Here is a 23,582-nt window from a genome sequence, read left to right as displayed (position 1 = left end):
AAGCGGTCCAGACTCACTAACAAAAACAAATGTAAAAAGTGAAACATTATTCCTGTAATGTAGCACCGTCTGAAAACTACAAAAACAGTAATTGGCTTTTGCTTTTCTAAACCCTGTTTATGTGATGTTTCAGAAATAAACTGCATTTAACCAGCAGCAAAACTAAAATCCCAATTGGCACAATGTGCTTGCCGACCTGTGCATGCCAGGTCTGCAGGAGGCAGTGAATCTGTGAACTTTCTCATCTAGCCGTGTGTTTTTGTGGCCTTTTGTTGTGCAGAGTCGCTCATATGATCTGGGATCTTCGCTGATGGCTGGAAAATTCTGGTTCTTTCTTTGAGCAAATCTAAAATATTCAGCAGAAAATTCTCCTGACACTGAAATATCTCGATACAATGCTACCTAGAACCCTAATGGCTAAAATTATTTAAAGTTACATGACTTATTATGGTTGACGTAGAACAAATAACCTTTATAGCAGTTTTCTAAGTGTTACTCAGATTTATTTCTACCTTTGGTTCCACCTGATCAGTTTTCAGGTCCTCATACTGCAGAATATTTGTAATCTTCTATAATTTGTCACTGAGCAGAAAACGTAAAGCTAAATATGGGACAATTAAGACCAGTAAATGTCCAGCAGACCCCGTGACCTGCAGCAAAAAGCTAAACATCTGCTGTTTGGAAACTCACTTTCCTTAAAGTTGAAGGTAGTAATTAAATTTTTCCACAATACAGCCAAGTTTCTCATGAAAACAAAATGATCTACTACTGTTTTTAGCGACAGGAGCAGGAGAAAGATCTAATTAATGTGTAAATAACAACAACAAGGCATCTATTTCACAGATGCAGTCGCCTATTTTGTAGAAATTCAAATCAAGTTACAAATACACATTTCCGGGCTGCACAGTGGCGCAGTTGGTAGAGCTGTTGCCTTGCAGCAAGAAGGTTCTGGGTTTGATTCCCGGCCCCGGTCTTTCTGCATGGAGTCTCCATGTTCTCCCTGTGCATGGTGGGTTTTCTCCAGGCACTCCGGTTTCCTCCCACAGTCCAAAAACATGACTGTCAGGTTAATTGGCCTCTCCAAATTGCCCCTAGGTGTGAGTGTGTGTGTGCATGGTTGTGTGTCCTGTGTGTCTCTGTGTTGCCCTGCGACAGACTGGCGACCTGTCCAGGGTGACCCCGCCTCTCGCCCGGAACATTGGCTGGAGATGGGCACCAGCACCTCTCCCGACCCCACTGAGGGAAAAAGGGTGCAAGAAAATGGATGGATGGATGGAAATACACATTTCCCAGATAACTCATACGGTTCACCTGATGTGGCATGTATTATTGTTTGGCATTTTTAACATTTTTCTATATTTGTAGCATTTATCTATTCCAGTTTATCTCCATCCAGGCTGTCGGGGCGCGCTGCCCTGCCTGTTTTTCACATGCCTCTGCTCCAACATACTCCATTCAAAGGAATGAATTACCTCCTCAGCAGGTCGTCCAGTTCTGCAGCAGCTCGTTAATGACTCATCAATTCAAACCAGGGAAACATCTAAAACATGCAGGGCGCCGTGCCCCAGAGAGCAGGACGAGAGAAACGTCGGCCTTTTCATCAGCAGCCGAGTCGCTGCTGGCTCAAGGCGTCCACCTCCGCTGATCCGTCATTCATCTGCTCATGAATCCCAGCAGGCTTCACAACTTCTGACTCCATCTCACTCACACACTTTATTAATCCACAATTGGAGAAGTTCGTTTTTTTCCCATAAAATACCATTCTGGTCAAAAATGTAAAACTCTCAAATGCAGGAAGTTAGAAAACCAGATATGTTTAAAGTTTTGTATAATTATAAAGGGCGACAGTGGTTTAACTATTGTTATGGTTAATTTAACACAAGAAGACCAAATCCAGCTTTTCATGGCTGCCTGAGCGGCTCAAATCCAATGTTTTCATCTGATTGGTGACACTTTCATATGTGAAAACTATCAGATATGTTTCTGATTTAGTACCAAACCATCGGTTTGTTATGTATTTCACAAAGATTTCAAGATCAAGCTTGCATTTCTTGCAGTAGCTCCTGGATATTCTGAAAAACAAAATGTTTTAAAAAATCTGAGAAAAAAAGGCAAAATTCTGAGATTAAAGTCAGAATTGATTTTTTTAGTGGCCCTAATCCTCTTCAGTAGAACTGGTCTGCTTAGCACTGAAGTTTATTAAAATGAATTAGATTAAAGTGCCTGTAATTTGATAACTGGACATGTTCGCCTTGTTTTGACCCCACAGTAGGAAACGTTTCATAATTAAATGTGAAAATGTTTTGCATAGGAAACCAAGCCGTGATTCTAAAGATTGATTTTACAGCGTTTTTGAAAAAGCTGCAGCAGAGGTAGAATACCTGTAATAAACACTCTGACATGATGAACATGGAGGCAGGGAGGGCAGGCTGCTCCCATGTGAGAGTCACATTAAAATGACGAGCCTCTATTTTGAGGAATGTAAAATATATTTTTCCCTCTCTTTTTATGGATTTATACTTGGTTTATCATCTGAGGTTCACAGCTCTGCAGCCGCTCTGAGACTGGCCCCGGAGGAGCCCGAGGCACATTTCACTGCACTGTGACTCTCTATAAATCCAGCTAGCATGAAATCTCAAGGAGCCAACGCTGTGAAGAGAGCCAATCTGCCTGTTTACACCATCTCATCTTACACTGAAGCCTTGGCGCCTGCCCTGCCAGAGCCCCCCCTCCGCTCCAACCCCTACATGTTTGCAGAAGTGTTCATGCTGAACAAAGTGATTGTATCATCTGGGCCCGCTCTTCCATTTGTGTTGCTGCTTCTCCCGAAACCTGTTTCAAGCTGTGTCACCCCCAACTCAGGCGAAGTTTGAAAAATGGAAGAAGGGAACCATGCAAAGTGGACACATTCTCCAGCCTGCCGTAAAATAACCGGAGGATGGACCATTAGCCTTTTGCTGCTACCGACCGGGCTGCAGATCCTGTATCTGCACAAACAGAAGGTCACATAAAATTTAAGACTGACTCACAGAGGAAGCGTTGCAGCATTTAAAAACAGATACTGGGAGCTAACTCCCCCCACCCCCACCGCCCCCAACACAATCTGACGTCAGACATCTGCGGTCCAGGCATGTTCCTCCACTTTTCCCAGACAAAAACCAGTCAATTTGTCATCCAGTGACGAGGTTGAACCTTTAATTAAAAGGGAGGGCTGCCATCATCAGCGCCCAGCTAAATGCCACATGATAAATAACGGCAGAAGATCTCCAAAGCTCCCTTGGAGTTTGTTTCACTCGAGGGGATAAAAGGCCACACGCGTTCCAGGGCAACTGCATATCAATATGTTAAAGAGGTGCAATTGTATAAATTGATTAAATGACCCAGATGCAAACTAAGCGAGCTTCAGAGGCCTCGTTGTTGGCGAGTCGGCCGCGTCACGTCGGCATGCCTGGTATTAACGGAAAGCAAGCGAAGAGAAGTGACATCATTAAGGTAGATGATGGGTTTCTGAGCAGATCATTCACTGAATGCAATCGATAGCTCTGCGTCTAAACGCTCAGGCAGAAATTACACTTCAAGGCAAACTGGCCGGGGGAAAATGACGCCGCCATGAAATGCGTTGCTACGGACACCATTAGAAACGATTGGCTAATTACAGCCATGAGAAATCCTGATTCCTTATTGGTCCTTTAAATTCACCGCGAAGACACGGCGGCGTGCCAAAGCCCCTGCTATGATGTGTGCATAAACACACTCACCGGCCACTTTATTAGGTACACCTTGCCTGGAGACGGTTTGACGTGATGATGTCACACATTTGATGAATTTGTCAGCTGCACATCCATGACAGTTATTCCACCTGACCGGACCTTTGTGACATGTAGCCTCACTCCACACTGCAAAAACACAAAATATTACCAAGTATTTTTGGTTTAGTTTCTTTTTAAATATCAAATATCTTCGTCAACTTAAAGTAAGAGAACCAACTACAATAAGCAACAAGAGGAGCTTGTTTCCAGTCCATAATCTTTAATATTGATGAAAAACATGGAAAACTACAATGTTAAAAGTAAAATTATTCACCAGTAGATTTAATACTTTTTCGATTTCAATATTAAGGAATTACTGAATTAAAATAAGCTCCTATTATTTCAATTGTAACAAGTTGTTTGCACTAGAAATATATATATAAATCAATTAATTGCATGATAAATGAAACGAGTTAAATGATTTCCATTTACATTATTTATTGTTTTTTCTCTTTTTGCTCTTTCTACCAAAAACTGGATGATAAAAATCCTCAGTCTGGTGATTTTGGTCTCAATGGTTTTGAAGGACAATTTTGTTTACAGAGACTTCATAATTCATCTTATTTGTTGTTTTCTTTATTTATTTTTGGATATTTAAAATGTCTTCCAGTTCCAGTGTTAAGTGTTCATTAGAATTATGTATTATTAATTAATTAATTTATATATTATGCCACTTCCATTGTATTAGTTGAAAATGGTCTCAAAACAAGACATTATAGTTTATCGCAATAAGTTCTGGGTCAGCAAAATCTGTTACTTGTAAGTTAGTCCACTTGAAATAAGACAAAACGAAGATATAGAAACTAGAACAAGAATACTTGGTAAGATTTTGTGTTTTTGCATTTTGAACATTCACACATCGATATGAACGTAGGCGGCTACTCTTCCTACTGAGCCACACTCACCCAGACCGATGACCTTCATAGTCCTTAAAGCAGTCAGAAGAGGTGACATTTGGATCTAATCAGGATTCCTGATTCCCACCAAGTTCCCCAGAATGAGCTGGATATGTGGATGTCTGGGTAAAAGCAACAGGTGTACCTATTAAAGTGGCCTGTAAGAGTGCAGCGCTGCAGACGGCGAACGCTCCTGCCTTTTGTCTCATATCAGGTCATCCATCGGACACTCTGACACCCCCGTCATCCCCGCAGCCTTCACACCACGCCGCATCAGCACATCTCTTCAGAATTGGTTCATTTCACTCTCCTCATAATCAGACAGCTTAATCTTGACCCTCCAAATCTGGAAAATTATCGCCCTGTCTCCCGTCTCCTCTTCCTCTCAGAAACCCTCGAACATGCTGTCAATTCCACTAAATTCCTCTCTCATCTTTCTGCACTTGATCCCCTAATCTTGCTTTTGTGACACTCACTCGATAGAAACTCTTTTCTCTGCAACTCGGTGCTTAAGACACAACCTCCACTACCTGCTTTAATCATGCTGCGCCGCTCCGTACAGGAGTCGACATGAACTGCAGATTATTGTGCTTCTTTGATCACTTGACAAGTGATTTATAGCCAAAATAATGCATGAAATTTGAAATGTCATTCCTTCTGCAGGGCTGTGCAAGTCATTAATCAATCTAGCAGCTTTAACAATCATTGTCTTTGCACATCTATGCATGCTGAAATAATGAAATGCATTTTAGCGCCAGTATGAATCGACTGTCAGATGTATTTCTCCACCAGGTTCTGCACTTTGCTATGTTCATTATGTAAATATGTCTGCTAACTTTCGAAGTATGCATGCTCAGTTTCTGAAAAATGTTAAGCAGAAGCAGCACATTTATTTCACTCACTCAACATCTGCTCATGAAAACTGAGGAATCATTCTTCACTTATTTTAATGTCTCATGGCTGTCAGCTTAGGCAATTCAAAGCTCTTCGTTATGATTAAGGAAGGATCTTTATCTTGATTAAGATATTTTTACGAGTTATTGTTGATAAAAGTTTGGGTCCAACTTTTGAAGAGTGAAAGAAAAACATCCTGGTAATACTGACTTACGATGCTTCTGATTGGCTGTAAGTTGGCTCTGATTTGTGGCTTCCTTCTAGTATTTATCATCTAATTTGCACTAACTTAGTAAAAATACATAAGAATATGCATTTAAAGCATATTTTATGAATGCATAGTATCTTTGCTCAGGGTGAATTCTGCAGCACCACGATGTTCTAACGGATTATGGTACAAATGCCAGTCCTGAAGTCTGAACAGCCTCTGTCACGTTAGGTTCCTGCATGCAAAACACAGCAGAACAGATCAATTCGCCAATGACTTGGAAAAACAATCCTGTTTACAGAAACAATACAGAGCAGAGCTGCTACAAAAGTCGACCTTTAGAGTTGGAGGTTGTTGCAGGTTTGGATCGAGCCAGAACTTCCCCAGTAGTGCTTGGATTTCTAACGTCGCATGTCGTCGTTTACATCGTGGGCATGCGCACAACGCAAGACGGACCATCCTTTTACACGCCATCCGTAGGTGCACTGCTGTGGTAGAACGCTTCTGTTAACAAAATGAAACTTGGAGATGTAGTTATAAAATTTAGTGCGGTGCTCCACAGCAAAGAGAAAAATAATGCAGACGAACCGTTGAACAACTCAAAACTACTCATATTGTTATTTTATCTCACTCTTTATGTTGGCTACGCCACACACACACACACACAGACTCGTTGCCATAGCAACCGACACCACCACCATTTTGTTTCAAGATTCAACAGCACAAAAACACTCAAACATTTCCCACACAAAGAACAGAACATCCAGTCTGTTCCAGTTTATTCAGGCTTGATGTTTATTTTGAGATTATTAATAAGTGATCACTGTGGTAGATTAGCTACCACTGCTATTAGCTAACCTAACACAGCGGCGGTTAATTAGCTAATTTAAACACCTGCTCTACTGATCATCTGTCAGGGATTGATAAGATTCACACAGAGACATAAAAAACAAAGACATGATACACAGCAACAAATAAAATCTTTTTAACAAAATCGAAACACACTGAATTCCACAGCACATCTAAATGTTAAGGTTGTCATAGTCAAGCTAGTATAGCTGACCTCCATCCCCCTCCCTCGCCATTTTCTTTAAGACTTTTTTCTGACCTTTTTATCTAGTTATATTAGTGTTGACAATTAGTAGCAAAGCACTGCGTCCCTGTGTCTTTCATATATCACCGATACATTTACGATTTAGCGCGTTATGCTAACAACTTGACAGCTAAAACCAATGGTAGTCATTGTAGAGCAGTTTTTTGCCCTCCTGGGAGCAGGAGGGCGAAAAACTCCCGGATGACCGAGCTTCTCTCTCTAAGGGAGAGCCCAGCCACCCTGCGGAGGAAACCCATTTCGGCCGCTTGTACCCGTGATCTCGTTCTTTCGGTCATGACCCAAAGCTCATGACCATAGATGAGGGTGGGAACGTAGATCGACCGGTAAATCGAGAGCTTCGCTTTTTGGCTCAGCTCTCTCTTCACCACGACGGACCGGTACAGCGCCCGCTTCACAGTAGACGCTGCCCCAATCCGCCTGTCGATCTCCCGTTCCCTTCTTCCCTCATTCGTGAACAAGATCCCCAGATACTTAAACTCCTCCACTTGAGGCAGGACGACCCCCCTGACCCGGAGAAGGCACTCTACCCTTTTCCGGCTCGAGACCATGGCCTCGGATTTGGAGGCACTGAGCCTCATCCTTAGCAATTAGCAATTAGTAATAAGGTTTTAACATAATAAAATGTAGAAATAGTGAAGCGTTGTGAAAACGTTCCAGATGAACTGCAGAAAAGGTCAAAGATTTTTCATCTGGATTAGAGGAGCACAAAAAGAAAAATATTGCTGTAAAATCACAGAGATAAGACACAACCACTCAGATGGGGAGCATGGATGAAAAGAAAACTAAAGTGGTTTTCTGTGTTGTCAGATTTGATCATTTAATCTTTTCCAGCCCTTTACAGAACATTTTCCTGTAATGCTCCAGGTGAGATTCACAGAGCAAACCGTCTAACTGGAGCCTGCAAATAAAAACACAGGTAGTCCAGATCAGTGGCTCCCAAACTCTCCAACATGAAAGTCAAACAGGAAAAACACAAGCAGCCAAAATATCAGCCAAAACGTTGGAATTGTTAAATGAATTAGTCCAAAAATGATTCACTTACAGGCGAGAAATGGAAACTACAGCGAACTGATCTGAAACCAAGCTCAAAGCAGTTCCAACGAACTAATCCAAGGAGGAGGATTTTTTTCTACATCCTCTTTCATCAGATCACAATTGACCTTTACTACGTTTTTTCTTCAGAACAGACGATGTAAGAATGCCTGTTGCATGTTTTGTAAATTCTCCATTATGTTTGCTAATGTTCTGAGAGTTTGCAATACTTTTTCTGTGGCGCGTGTTATTCCTGAACTCCTGGTTATTCCTACATTTCTTGTTGTCAAATATGGTGAAACAATTCATCCATAAAATGCAAAGAAATCTCTTCAGTTTGATGGAAGAAAGTGTTTTTTCCCAAACATCTGCTGCAGTCTCTCTGTAGATGCAGCGGTTCTGCTGCCGTTGCTCTAGGTGATGTGAGAAAGTCAAACATCTGGAGTTGCTGCTAGTAACGGGGAATAAATGTGAAACTCGTCTGAAATGTTTTGAAGGCTCAAGCGATAAATAGAAGAGAAAACATCATCGCCGGCAGATGTTCCATTTTTGGGAACATTTTTATTCATTTGCTGCATGAACGTTCCCATGCATCAAGTATGTAAAACTCTACCTTTAATTACATCGTCATCTGTTCTCTTTCCATACAACATCCCAATCAACCGATACAAATACTGTTAATAATTCAAGCCTCATTGGTGTACTTAATCTACCTCATTTTCTAATCTTCCTAATAATTCATTTGTTCAGTGATTAATTAGACTCATTTATGTCATGTGGAAACAACATTTGTTTTTAATTGTGCATGTCAAAAGAATTTTCCAGTCATCCCATTTAGGCTCGGCGGAGAGCAGTCGGAGCTTTGGCCACCGCAGGGTTCCCCGCGCTCGCTTCTTCTCTCCGACTTCTCCGCATCCGCCAGCGATCAGACTTTCCACCAAGGCGCCATATGTGGCATCACAGTTAATTACTCAAGAGAAATTGGCTGAAGACGAGGCATAACAGCAGGTGAGGCGCTCCAGCCCAGAGCTAAACCAACACTAACTGGTCAAGCTCAGCTGCCCTCGCTCCTCCACTGGCTGAGACACGCAGGATGGGCCCAATCACGCTGTTTGGCCTTCATTACAGATCAGGGAAGGTGCAATTAGTAGGATCCCCCCCCCCCACCACCAGTTTATAATTACCTTAAGACAGCCACTTAAACAGAGAATGTTATAAATCAGTTCCTGTTGCCCGTCGGAGCCCCCAACGCTACATTACGGCAACAGATGTCGGCTGCAGCCGTGGACAGGCCCCTCGGTGGCAGCGACAGCCAGCAGCACCGCCGGCTCGTCTAATGACTAGGAAGAGCCTGCAGGTTGGAGTCTGCAGGGCTCCTTAGCTTCAGGATTATGACTTTACATGTCGCGAGTTGAGAAAAGAAACGCACGAGGCTCCCGAGAAAGAATTAAAGGTCAATTAGGAGTTGGTGCAATGCAACAGAAAACCGCTCATCTGGTGCTGAGATACAGTTATGCAGCAAAAACGCACACAGACAACGGCGAGACGGAAAAACACAAACGTTTTGGTGGGTTTTGGACTCCCGTTTCCATGGTAACTGGCCGGACCAGAACCACAAAAGTAGAAAGTCAATGCGGATCATGTCTATGTAAACATTTGGAAACGACAGCATCGGTCTGATCATCATCAGGCTGAGTTTTCACCTTCATACAACAACAAAAATGGCCGACCTCCATGTTCTGCCTGCCTGCTGCACGTCTTCAGATTACTTAGAAAATCTGCCCAGTGAGGAACATTTATGCCGCCAGCAGAGACTCGGATTACCTGCTCACGTACAAGGCACGCCTCGGTATCAGAAGGTTTACAAAGTTTCACCGCCTCCTACAGGACTGGCATGCACACTACGTCACTTCCAGCATTAGTACTTCTTACTAAGTGTCGTTTTGTAGATTTTTGCCATCCGTCTAAACCAGACATCTGCAGCCTTTTCACCCCAAGAGCCATTTTTGCCTCCAGATCAGCAAAATAAGACATAATTAGAGCTGTAAATGTTACATCACCTTATAATTTTTGATACATGTCTAGTTCAGAAATAAATTCTCCTTTTTAAACTCCATTTTATTTCTGTTTTAAAGTTAGCAAAAAAGAAAAAGAAAACAAAAAGAATTGCATAAGAAGGAATATGGAAACATTTCCTTCTGTTGAAATTTATGGACATTTTTTAAAAGTTCATATTTTCCAACATGAGGATAAGTTACAAATTAATTTATTTAATTAAAAAACTACTTAAACCAGCATTTGTTATTGAATTAATATTTAAAACACGTGTTGAATCTTTATCACTTTAAGTCAGAGTTATTAAGGGCCGTCGTGGAACATCCAAAGACCCACTCATGGCTCCGGAGCCGCAGGTTGCAGACCCCTGCTCCAGGGACTGGGAGGTGAAAAATAACCTTCTAGCTAATTCTAGCATATTGACAGAAGGTATTAAAATGTACTGGCAATGTAATAAATAAATATATATCCTTTAATTGTGTTTTAATCTGCAAGTGGACAGTTTTTTTCTGCTTTTTTTTTTTACTTTTAGGGGGAAAAAAATCACATTTCAGTTTATAATATATCAGTTAATGATGAATTTCTGGCCTTTCTAAAATGTTTTAGTTGTAACCTCAAGGTTTGAAAAACTTTCCACCTTCGCCACGTCCAGGGAGGAGGGGTTTGCTGAGTGTGCATGCATGAAACTGCCATGCCAAGGCAGAAAGACATCAGCAATAACCTCATTGACCTCATGTACGGTCAAACTGTTTCAACTCATTCTGCAGAAATCAAGAGATTATTGACAAGTAGGAAAGCTTTATATAAAATCAGAAAAAGACTGGCTTGTTTGGAAGCGTTGGAGGACAAAGAAACGGCATCACGACTCGGCATAAACATCACTAACAGAGTTCTCGCTGCTGGTTTATTATTTTTACTCATTTTACATTTAAAAACAGTTCAGGGGCTGCTTCAGATTCAAAGGTTTTGTTCCTGCTCTTGGTGGAAGCACCTCCACATGCAGAGAGACTAAAATATTATTTACAGACGGGGTATCTTCATTGGACACCTGCTGTTTCTCAGTTATGTTGAAGTATTTTGGGTTTAGGGTGTTAGGGAAAAGAAACACAAAAACAAACAAAGTATCATGCTGACAAATCCTCCAGAAGAGCCCCATAAACAAAGCGCAGATTTGGCGTGTTTTCTAAGGGTAGAGCTTTTGTTTATCAGCAGCTTTTCCTAACGAGGAAAGAAGATCCTCTGCAACCCAAACGTTGGCTCAGACTATCAGCTTCCCTTTGTTCCTGCTCCTCTGTTGCTTCAGCCTGGTATAGCCATCACTTGTTCAGTAATTTGAGAACAGTTTATAAAAATAACAAAACACTAATTAATTTTGCTTAAACACGGTTGGCGGAAGAAGAGAAAGCCGACAAAAGTTTATATTTACAAGGCTGTGAATAGCCTGGAAACGCAGCAGGAGGTATGAATACCAATGATCCGTTTAAAATGGCTCTGACACAGAAATACGAGTTGTGCAGAGATGACATTCCTGTCCCTGAATTTTTAAAAACGCCAGTGTAGAGGAGCCCACCTCTAACCTCGTCTCCCTCGTGTTTGCTAGCAGGAAACATATTGCTTCGGTACGATCAGCGGCGGCAGAATAAAAACCCTTCAGACCGGGCGGAAAAAATCAACAGTTATAACCATGAATCTCTCCCTCTAAAAATAAACCTGAATGAGTCTCTGAGCTTTAATGAACAGCGATCATGTGGAGGGGATTTATCTTACTGGAAGAGACGAATACACTTTCGAAGGGAGCCACACTGACGAGAAATAAATGTCTCTTCAAACCGAGAACAGGCTTGGCATCTTTAATTCTGTGAAATTTATTAGAAAAAATTAGCTTTGCTGTCTCAGTTTCATGTTTTAGCACAAGACGTGGATTAAAAAAAAGGAAAAATCGAAACAACAATGGCTGCATGAGGATGCACTGCAGGGAGCTCTGCTGCAGAGTTACAGCTCAGTGCAAAACTGCTTGTCGCTTCTGGACTGGTGATTGATTGTGTTTACATTTTTTAATACATATTCAGACTCGTTTCAGTGGATTGCAGAATAAAAAAAGAAAAAAAAACCAAGAAAAATATAGAAGAAGGATTGAAAAAAGCCAAGAGTTAATATGCATGGCTTTAAAATATATTCCTGCACAATCTGGGTTTATTTTATTATTCACTTTAAACCTTAATAATGTCATAGTTGTATATTTCAATACATCTACTGCCACACATTTTTGCTGGCTGCAGCAGTAAAGTAAAAAAAATAAAATAAAAATATGATGCACTTTATGCTTAAAAGTCGTTTTTTTTTTTTTTTTTTTTGAACTGCTGTGACAAAATTTAAGAGAAAAAGTTGATTTCAGACAAAAAAAAATCTAAAACAATATCCTTAAAGAGCTAAAATGTCAAAATTAAGGATGCACAGTGACTTTGAAAAGAAATGACTGTACACTAAAAGCTTTCACAGTAAATAATCGATAATAATAACATAACTGGAAACAAAACCAAACAAGCTCTAAAACAGTTGATTCTTTAAAGGTAGATATGAAATTTTGACAAGAAAAACTATTAAGCCAAAATATACCAACAGAAATAATCTATTTTAATAAGGTGCATTACTTTAGTTAGTTTAATTAGTGAAAAACATGAAATAGAAAATGCTCTGACATGTTAGGTTTAATGTGCATGCTTTTATATCATTAATGTATAATTATGGCTATTTATAACCCTTATGTGAGTCCATATCTTATCCATATGTGAATATGACCAGCGGAGGGCAGCATTACGTATAATGACAGTAGAAGACGGTCATGTCATTAGCAGAAGTTCAAGAAGGAGAGATCAGCCATTCATCAGCCAGACCAGAACCTGACGTAGCAACGATTTGGGTTCCTTGGCATCTTTTTCAGGAAATATGGAGGAAGGATCAGGGCTTGGTTTGCAGTAATGAGGCTTTGCTGAAGAGTTGGACCCTGAATTTCCTGGTTCATCGACCTTCCAACACATCTACAGTGATGGGAAACGGATTGTAAACGAAGCAGCAGATCTTTCTCCCCAGGGTGCCGGAGCTCAGCCGCTGATCGGGGAACAAGCTCCACCATCTTTGAGGAGCGCCATCATCTTCAGAGGATTTGGCAGCCAGATCCCCTGATCCAGCGGGGCAGATCCAGAACTTTCCTGGGGGAATATGCATCGCATTTGGTCTGAGCCACTTTTCTCAAGTTCCCCAAAACGTATTTTGTATTGAAATGAAGCTAAACAGAGCTCCAGGGCAGAGAGGAATCCACAGCCTAATAATCTTCTTGCTCCTTAAAACCCAGTGGCATTTAGGTTCTGGGTGCCACTGATAAAAAAAAAAGAGCCCTTAAATGTTTATGCTAAAATCTGAAAAGCTCAGCAGACATTACCTAGTTCTTAAACCAGCTCTAAGTGTCAGCTTGTAGCTCTAGGTCATACCAAAGTTTTAAGAACCCAAAACCACTGAAATCTTTCATCAGAAGTTCAAATGTTTGATCTGTATAAGGTGGCAGAAAAAGTGCCGAGTTGTCCAGAGCAAAGGGTGGCTGTCAGTCAGGCTACGTCTGAAAACGGAAGGAGGGAAATTACTCAAATCCTCTGGTGGTAAACAAGAGAAATTCTGGTTGCAAGCAGACAGTTATGACTTGGAAAACAATCAAGAACCAATCACCCTCCTACTGGATGGATAAGGAGTAAGTAACTGAGTCCTTAGTAAGGAAAGCAGCTAACTGACCATCCTGAGATTTCCTAACCGATGTCATCTCCTAACTAGGGTAAACATTTTTAATTACTTGCTGTACGCTCCCAAGCAAACTATCAGAATGTACCGTGTTTTCACACCTGATGGTCCATTAGATTTGGTTCCAAATGTGTAACTTTTGTTGCATTTCCAGATGGTCTGGTTCACTTTCACACTGCACTGAGTCAAATGAAGCAAACGCTTTGAAAAACCTGTTCCCGTCCTCGCTTGAGAGTGAAAAACTGACAGAAATGACACAGAAACATCTGAACAAGACATGAACGCAACTTCCATCATTCCTCTCTTACAAGCACATGGTTAAACATGCTAATTACCTGCTGATGTCTTCCAGAAACCTTTAGCTAATTTCCAGTATTTCCTCTCCAGCATGTATTGGGGAACCAGATAGCAGCTAACCTGTTGAGCTTCCAATGTTTTAACACATTGGAAAACAGTACATGTTTTCCAATGTACTGAGGAAAACATGGCTGCTTTGCGTCTGATTCATCCTTTTCTCAAAGTGTTCCTCGATAAGAAAAGCAGCCATTTTCAGTGCTGGAAACTGCAGCATGGTTGGTTGGAGACTGTAAAATTACTGAAACACTAAAAAATCTAAATAGACCCCGACAGCATGATGAATTGGTATTTCACTGTTTCTACTAATTACAACAGCCAAGCAAGCAAAACCTGGGACTAATTGTTTTAAAATTACAGGTTTTACTGCAAAGATGAACTAATGGAAAAATAAGATTTGGAAGGATTTTTTCCTCATTTATCAAGTGTTGCATAATGTTACGCTTACAGCAACAGCCTAGGGCGTCTAAACAGAACAAAGGAATATTAAATAAGCCAGCCATGACTAAATGACAAGCTTCATCCTGTCGTCTTCATCCTAGCATTGTATATTCAAAGTATGTGACACCGTGTGCTGTCACCATGGTTGTGAGCTCCTGTGAAAAAAAAAAAAAAGCCATTAACCACTGCGTCGTTTGACCCCCCCTGTCATCAGACACGTAAAATCCATCAGGCCGTCGGTGCAGAAAGAGAGCGCGATCCTGTCATTTGTGTAACGCCTGCACCGCAGTGTGAAGTTTGCCATCCTGCCCGCTTCCCTTCCCTTTGAGAGGGCCGTGAGTGATTTCTATCAAATATGCTGCTTTGCAGCCCTCAGAGTAATGACAAAGACATAAACAGCGTTTTCTATTCATGGTTTAGCCTCTATGTATGGCTTTTATTTGGCCTTGGTGGCAAATGTCTCGCTGATAAATGCTTGAGCGAGAGGACATGCAGTGAGCTCGGTTCAGCTGCTTGTTGAACGCAAGATGAAATATAAAAATCCTGCTTTCCATTGACCAAATTCAGAGGTTTTCTTAGTGATTTCTGGAATCTTTTCGGCAGTAATTAATCCCAGGAGGCTGAGTTTGCTTCAGATTTGTAGCCACTGGGAATAAAAGTCATTGCTTTTTTTTTGTTTTGTTTTTTTCTGTCCATGCAGGAGTTCGTACTGTTATTTTTTTCTTGCTTGGAGGCACAGGCAGCCTTATCTGGAACGCTGTTTGTGGGGTATGATTGTGGCCGGTTCATCTGTCACAGTTACCACAGCTGGACACGTTTGGAGGTCAGCGAGAGGTAAAGTCTTTACCCTCGCGTTGATTCCCAGTGACACCCGGTGGAGCCCTGCGTGTCCCTCTGACAGAGGCTGCAGCAATCTATTACACACACACCCGCTACCCTTTAGCCTAAAATGTATTTGCAAAATACCAATTTACTCTTCCCCCCACCCCCATCAGCCGTCATTGTATAATTATTTAGGGTTGACATGAAGCACTCAACTTCCATTAGCAGGTTTCATTTTTGACAGGTTAAGATCTGTCAGATAAAATAATGGAGTTTAGCAACGTGACTGTCAGCCTCAACAAGCCCTCAGCCTCTCATTAAGCTCCACTGTTTGCACCTGATCTGAAACCCCTAATATCGCCACCAGCTTCAAAGAAATGAGTTCAGCTTTAGTCAAGCCTCACTTCCACCTCATATCAACATCATTTGTCATCTCTCTTTTTTTTTAATGATTCGCTCAATATTAACAAATTAAATGAGTTTTTTTTTTTTCTTTCCTTCGTATCCCCTCGCAAACTTTTCTGAGAAATTATAGGTTTCTATGGTTGACGGGACAAAGCGGGACAAATAAATCAATACGAGGCAAATGAAAGCAAATTGAATCTATTAAAGGAAAATTACTGGGAGAACAGAAACGAAACGCGGTGGAAACCAGAGTCACGGCTGCGGACAATTAATGACAGTGAGAGCAAAAGGTGCTGGTTCATTAAGCCGGGCCGGGCCAAAAGCAGACCAGAACAAACCAGACTGAGGAAGACTTCCCCTCTTACCTGCGCCCTCCCTTCCCTTACCTGAGGAGTGCCGAGCAGCGGGGTGCAGCGGGGGACCTTCAGATCAATGTGAGCCAGTGAGGGGGGCTCTCCTGGGCAGAAATGAGTAATTAGCACTAATTAGTGGCAGTGATTAACCACACAGGGGGACGTGGGGGCCGGAAGGGAGCAGATTGATAGAGCTGGCCCTCCTAACCCATAGAGGCTCTACTGCATCTTAAGCAGGGCGTTGTGGGGGGTGCGCCTGGCTGTGGCTGCCAGCCAGATGCTAAAACGGCCATAAATAAAAAGGTAGAGCGTGCGTCGAGGATCCCTTAAAGACGTTTTGACAAAAAGAGGCTGAGGACTGCTGCTACAAATCAGAAATTGTCAATTCTTCCCACCCAAAGGCAAAGGGATTGAACTTGGACCTGAAGCCAAAAGTCATTTCAAGGAGATAATTTGACCGATTCTGAGCTGGTAAGTGGAAGGAGAATTGAACAGGAAGTGTCCATCTGGCGTACGTTGCACCAAACTGAAGGTGGACGAGCTCAGCCATGTGTCCACCAACAGTCAGGGTGGCAGAGTGTGAGAAAACGAAACTCAAATCTTGAATCAAACTTTTCCAGAATCAAACTCAGTCCGATTTTAGCACAAAAAAAATTCCAATGAATTCATGTCGAATGTGTCAACTGTGGTCAAAACACTAAAAGAGATGAGGAAGACGGGTGGACTGATGCATGAAGGACAGAGAAGACACTGGATGGATCGAAGGATGGACACACAATGGCTGACTGACGGATGGATGAACGACAGTAGACAAGGCGACAGACGGATGGATGAATGGATGAATGCATGGATGGGCAAGTGGATGGACAAACTCATAGATGGATGGATGAATGATTGGACAACAGTCTAGCAGATGGATGGACGGATGTTTGGACAAACAAGAAGATGGACGGACAAATGAAAAAGCGGATGGGTGGAAAGATGGATGAATGGATGGATAGACAAGCAGATGGACAAATGGACACATGAACAAACTCTTGTTCGTGTGTCAATGGATGGATGACAATCAAGCAGCTGGTTGGATGAATAAATGAACAAGAGGAGGTATGGACGAACGCACAAACAGGACAGACAGATGGACAAACATGCAGGTGGATGGATGGAAAGATGGATGAACGGACAGACAAACAAGTAGATGGACAAATAGAGCAGAAAGCAGATTGTTGGATGGACAGGGGGATGGATGAACAAGCTGATAGATGAATGAAATGATGGATGGAAAAGCAGATGGACAGACAATCAGATGTATGGACAGATGAATGGACAGATGGATGAAAAAAGCAGATGGACAATCCAATCAAGCATGATGGAAAAACCTTTGGACAAAAGTGTAGAAACCCTGACAGGTGAAAACTGGAAACGCAATAACATATTCAGACTTTTAAGAAAACATCTTATTTTTCGAAGGAAATTCAATTTATTTGTCCTGCTCCAACACTCCTGGTGTTTGAGTATATATATATATATATTTATATACACACACACATACACATAAACACACTTCATATTGCCTTCTTCAGCTCCACTTTCTTTTACTTGTTTACTGTAGGAAACTGAATGGTAATGGACCCTGTTCTGCTCTGCCTCGCTGCCTCGCAACAGAAACAAGCTCCATTGTTGCTGAAAAATCTATTAAATCTAATCAGTGAACCACGACGTCCCAAGCTGAGCAACACTCACTCCTCAAGTGAGATGACCGACCCTCTGACCACCTCGAAAAAATTGGGTGGTCCAGGACAAAAAGAGGAGAAGAAAGTGAAATCCTGCGTACATGTCTGTACACGGCCACAGCTGATCGACCTCAGAGGGACGGAGAAGCGACATCTACAGACCAAACAGAGCGGAGTGAATAAAGGCCACTCATTATTGCATTTACCGCAGCGGTTCTACTGAAGAGGGACCGACTGGAAACGGGTCATCAGCCGGGATTCCAGAGACTCAGGAAAACTCTAATTTTATTTCTTAAAGCGAAACAGGAAGAGGTGAATCTCCTTTTCAACAATGACTTTTAATTAGAAAACTTTTTTTTTTTTAAATCTCATTAAAACATTTCTTCACTGTTGACATCTGAAGGTCATCAGAACTGACTGGGTGGAGAAAATGGGAATAAGCAATACTAATAAACAAATCCCTTCCCTGGGTAAGAGGCGCTCATACAGCGCTTTTGAAAACGAGTCACCCCCTTGGGTGTTTTACCCTTTTTAGTGCTTTTACAAATTAATCATGATCAATAAAATTTGGCTTTTATGACAGAAATGAATAAAATCTCTTTAATGTCAAAGTGAAAAGAGATTTTGACAAAATAATGAAGTAAATAAGTGAATAAGTGACCCTGACTTAATCCTAGGAATGTTCTTCAGGTGATAGAAGGTCGACTTTGTAATTGTCTTTTTGTGTCTCTGAAGGTTCAAGTGGATATAAAGAGGAACAATCAGGAGTCAGTACAAAGATTCAGTTTTGCTTCTGTTCATCTGAAGAAAGTTATGGCACCTTTCCTTTACACATTGATTTGTTCTAGCATCTGTTCGGTGCTTGATGGCTTTGTAAAGTTATGCACGATACTGTAGATCATCAGCATTGTTGTTGTAATCTGACTGTTTGTTATAATCAGTGCTAGCAGGGGCATGTAGATATTAAACAAGAGGGGTCCACAGATGGAACCTTGGGGTACTCAGTGCGAGACTTTTGTCCGCTCCGATGAAAAGTCACCTATTGACATGAAGATGTCTCTGTCTTTAGGTTGGATTCAAACCAGTGAAGTACTGGACCAGAGACTGGCCCAGTTCTTCAGCCATCTAATTAGAATAAAGTAAAATGTCTGAATATAACCCACATTCAACCTCTGGTCGAATAAAGTGTTTTAGCCACCATTAATTTTACATCCATAATTATTCTTATCTGTTAATTATCCTGCTCTGGTTTTGTTTTCCCTCTGAATTCTGATGAAGACAGAAAAAAAGGCAAATAAAGATCCTCACCTTGAATCAGAATAAAAACTCTTCATAAATGCAGCTTTAAAAAGAAAGACTTTCAGGCTCCGCTGGCTCAGTCGTTTGACATTTAGGGTTTAAAAAGCACTTACTTCTAAATCTAAACCCTTTCACCTTTAGCAGCGTGGTGCAGAGCTTAAAAGTCACATTTATTTAAGGTACTTAAGGTCAACAGTATGCAGGAATATATCCCCTTTAAATAATAGTTGAGGTGTCGTGGTAATTTTAGGTTATTAGAAAATAACAATGGTATATGTAGGGAAAAAATCCCTCAAACAGGATGATGGTGATGTGTTTAAAGCAACTATTTTAGGATCTGCAGAGGGACTGATGCAAGCTGAAACTAAAACTCACTTACTTTGTGCTTTGTTCCTAATGTCCTTCAAAAAGCTGACAGTAAAGACTCTTAAGGATGTTAACATTAATGGGATGATTGAATAAAAACAGACAATCTGTGAATCATGCAAATCAAACTAAAACTTGAGCATGGTAGCTTTTGTTATACAAAAAAGGAAGCCAAGCAAACAGAAACCTCAAGAATTTAACTGTGTAAAAGAATAAATAAAAAGAAAGTAACTAATGCATAAAGACAGACATGCTGCTTCTCTTTTAGTTCAAAGCAGACAGAAATCTTTAGTGGAAAGTATTGAAGTTCAGTTGAAGATGAGAACACAATCACAAGCAAAGCTCTGGGTAAAAGTTAGACATACAAGTGATGTGATAATAATAATTTAAAACACTTTTGAACCAAGGTAAGGTTGGAAACTGATAGAAATCTACATTTTGCTAGGTGAATTTCTACCCCAGATGTCGTCTAGAGCAGATGGACCAACTATCGCATCGTTTACTTTGAGCCCAGTTATATTTTTAGAACTAGCCATATCTCCAATAAGGCTAGAGATACAGTGTGGACTACATACTGTCAACCACAGAGAGCTAAATTCTGCGACTTGAAACACATTTTAACACCAAATATACCTTATTGTTCATTAATATGCACAGTGGAAAGAGCCTTGGCGTTACGGTAGAAGATAATGTGGAAAGTCTTTCTTATTTCTGCTCTTGTGGGTTCAGCCAATCATGGCCAAGGGAAAAAATGGCACTCTTGGATTGGCTTTCTCTGCGAACACCAGCCAATAATGCATCACGTAGAAATGTGCATAAAATATTTTAGATTTCCTCCATGGAAAATTTTGATAATAGACAAATTTTCTGTAACCAATTTGAAGTTACATTTCACAGATAAATCTGTAAATACTGAACTGTGAATATGCGACGGTCCATTGTAGATTAAAGACTAAAGATTTCCAACGTCGTAGGTAATGTGGCAACAACAAAACACCACACATCCATCCATCCGTCATCTACACCCAGAGATCACTGGAGAGAAGTGGAGTACACCCTGAACAGGTTGACCTGCATATGGCATGGTGTCATATGCCGTGGTTATAACGCTTGAATAATTATATATATAAGAAAACAACTTTCATGGTGAAAAACTTATACTAGCCAACCTTTTCTCCATCTTTACAAAACCTTTTCTTTTTTTTACCCAACCTGCCTTTAGGTTTATTTCAAACCTGTTTTCTTTAGAAACTTTTTTAATAAATAATATATTAGGGCAAATTTAAAGGCTTTAAAATCCTCCAACATTTGTTTCCAGCTAATTTCCAAAGCAAAAGGTATTTTATAATTTTCAAACTACCAACTCAAAGCTTTCAGGAAATATTTCCCAAATTGATTTTTAGTCCACTACAGTTGCAAAAAATGAACATTTCTTTGCTGGAAATACATTTCAACTATAGTCTTGTTTGGAAACTGTATTTTTCTCAATACTGAGTCTCAGTTTCTGAGCCAAGAAGAAAAGTGTGTTATATCTTATTATTTATAAACTTTTGAGTTAATATCTTGGCAGAAATGTCGCTTTTTCAACAGCATTTAAGTGCAAAAATATAACAAAGACTTGTTGACGTGAGCTCTGAGCTCTTTTTAGTTATTAAAAGCATAATCAGAAAAGGCCAGATAAATATGTGGGAACATCAAACCTCTAGCTTGCAGAAACTTGTGCAGTTCCTGATGACCAACTGCCAAACACATCCCAACCGAACAGAGACCATTATGTGCCCTCCTGCACCCGATTAGATGTGGAAACTTGTTCCAGCTTGTCCTCCCTCTGCAAACCAAAAATACCTGACACAGCAGCTTCTCTGGCAACACTGTCAAATTACTCTAAACTTATGAGACCAAACAGGCTTCTGATTATAAATCTGCAGGGTGGACAGGTCAGAGGGGAGCCCAGTGGCCTGTGGTGGATGGTTTATCCACGATCAGTTTCAAATATCAGGAAAATGCAGCAAAAGTTAGAAACTGTAGAAACAGAGTCAAAGATATTCACATAGTTTTTGTTTGCAGCGTCTGAAACTTTGGTTTTCTTATTAATGAAAGTAGGAAAAGTATTCAGAGACGCTTCAAGCAGACTCTGTTTTGACCGGCAGCCATGATTGTTCAGGGAAGCTGTTGCAGGGTTTGGGAGCAGCTGATTGGCGTCGGCAGGACTGCTGCGGCAAAGGCTCACTGTTTAATGGTTTTGACCCAATGAGCATCGTAGAGCATGTTTTTTAATTCAGCCATGGTTCAAAGAAATACACAAAAAGATCAACAGCAGTGTTAGGTTCTGGGTGGAGGTCAGGTTTGTTTTTCTCCTCTAGATGGAGTCCTGGAGATGGCTGCATGGGGGAACAGATCTTTTACATCACCGACACACCGGTCGGCAATTACACCCTTACCGGCAGCTTAAGAGAGGCGGTTACCAACACTTCGACGCCAGTTTGTTGACTATTATGGTATTCTCGTGGCCYTMTAGCCCTCATTGAAGCTGTGTATTCCTTGTTGTGCTCATCTAGCAATCCGATCCTTTTGGATCTCTGCTTTTTTGCAGAAACTCCCCGAGMGTCCGGATCTGGACATCCACTCCTCTTCRTCCCTCGTGACGCTGGCGGACGATACCCGTCAGATGCCCGASTCCCYTCTCCAAGGCTGACCGCTGAATCCTTCCCTCTCTCTCAAGTTGACTACTGCCCGCTCTGAAGTTCGCCAAGCCCTGGCCGACCTGTCCGTTCCCCGAAGATTTAACGAACTGGACCCCAGAATCTCTGTTTCCCTCCCAGGCGTCACTAGACCACTACCACCGTAAGTTCTCSCTTTTGTTATCTGGAGCAACGCTGATTTCCCACCAGCCTTATACTCACCATCTTCCCTGTTCTTGTTCTTAGTGTGCTGTTGCTGCCGCTGCCCGCCGCTCGAACCAGTCCTTTTTTCCACCTCACAATAAACCTGTTAAACTTTTCTGTTTCTCCTGCCTGTGTTCTTGCATGTGGGTTAACAGTTTCACACCCGACATGACAAGCAGCTTTAAAGACAGTGTTTGGTTTCAGGTCCAATTCAATTTGGTTTACGTATATGTCACCATTGCAAAAATGTAAAAAGTAAATTCAGTTAAATCAATCATACATATGTTCCAATTGACCAATCAACAATGAATCAAGTTCAGTTTAATATTCACTTTGGTTAGAAAGTTTTCTCTCTACGGAAACCCAGCAGATTGCATTAAGTCACTTGCTTCCCTTGTTGAATTTGCAGCAATGTCTCATACCGACCATGCATGGGGCGACAGTGAAGAGGAAAACAGCAGAATCAGAACCTGGCTCAGTGTGAACAGCCGTCTGTCATGACCGACTGAGAAGACGGAGCAGACAAACCAAAAAAGCAACGGAAGTATGAGTTTTATATTCAAAAGCAGAAAAGACACAAAGTAATTCCTCTTGTTTTTCTATTTTTGCCAAGATTTATACTGCTAGGCTAAACTAAAAGTTATTTTTTGCAGTGTAGAAATGTGTAACCAACTGAAATTAGAGCTTTGTAAATCTGAATTTAGTCACTTGAGCCAGTTAAACATGGAAGATGCTTATTTAAAGTCGTTCTTCTATTAGAAAGTGAAATTAAACGTAGACTCTGGGTTTGAGTATCACACTCCTCCAACAGCAAATGAAAGCTGAAATTGAAATGTAAAAATCTCAAGCGGAGCTGAAGGTGTTGTTTTTAATGAAGTGACTCGCACGCGCTCGTTCCTCCACCAGGCTTGAAAACAAATGACATGATAACCGCGCGACGGGACCGGCTCACCAGCTCCGCCAGCTTTTGTGACAAAACAAGCGGGACGCTTGATTTTAAACATCAATGACTTTAATTAGTGTCATTCCACAATCTCCAATAATAGTTGTGAATGTGCGGGGCTGAGAGTCCCTGACAGCCGTTGAGATCTGTGGCAAAGCAGGAATGTGTGTGTGCGTGTGTGCGGGGG

The 23,582-nt window shown here is 41.2% G+C and overlaps 1 protein-coding gene and 1 long non-coding RNA gene across 13 annotated transcripts in view; one reads left to right on the top strand and one right to left on the bottom strand.

The window, feature by feature from the left end:
- rbfox3a (RNA binding fox-1 homolog 3a) overlaps window positions 1-23,582 on the bottom strand; it is a 553,126-nt gene that overhangs the window by 431,926 nt on the left and 97,618 nt on the right. The gene's annotated exons all lie outside the window — the stretch shown is intronic.
- Window positions 22,175-22,567, top strand: LOC103469052 (uncharacterized). Its single transcript, XR_534296.2, has 2 exons — window positions 22,175-22,411; window positions 22,495-22,567. It is a non-coding gene; the product is annotated as an uncharacterized LOC103469052 (long non-coding RNA).

This window comes from Poecilia reticulata, linkage group LG8 (assembly GCF_000633615.1).
Source record: "Poecilia reticulata strain Guanapo linkage group LG8, Guppy_female_1.0+MT, whole genome shotgun sequence".
NCBI classification, from domain to species: domain Eukaryota; kingdom Metazoa; phylum Chordata; class Actinopteri; order Cyprinodontiformes; family Poeciliidae; genus Poecilia; species Poecilia reticulata.
Note: the sequence above shows the minus strand (reverse complement) of the source record. Positions and strands in the feature narration are given on the sequence as shown.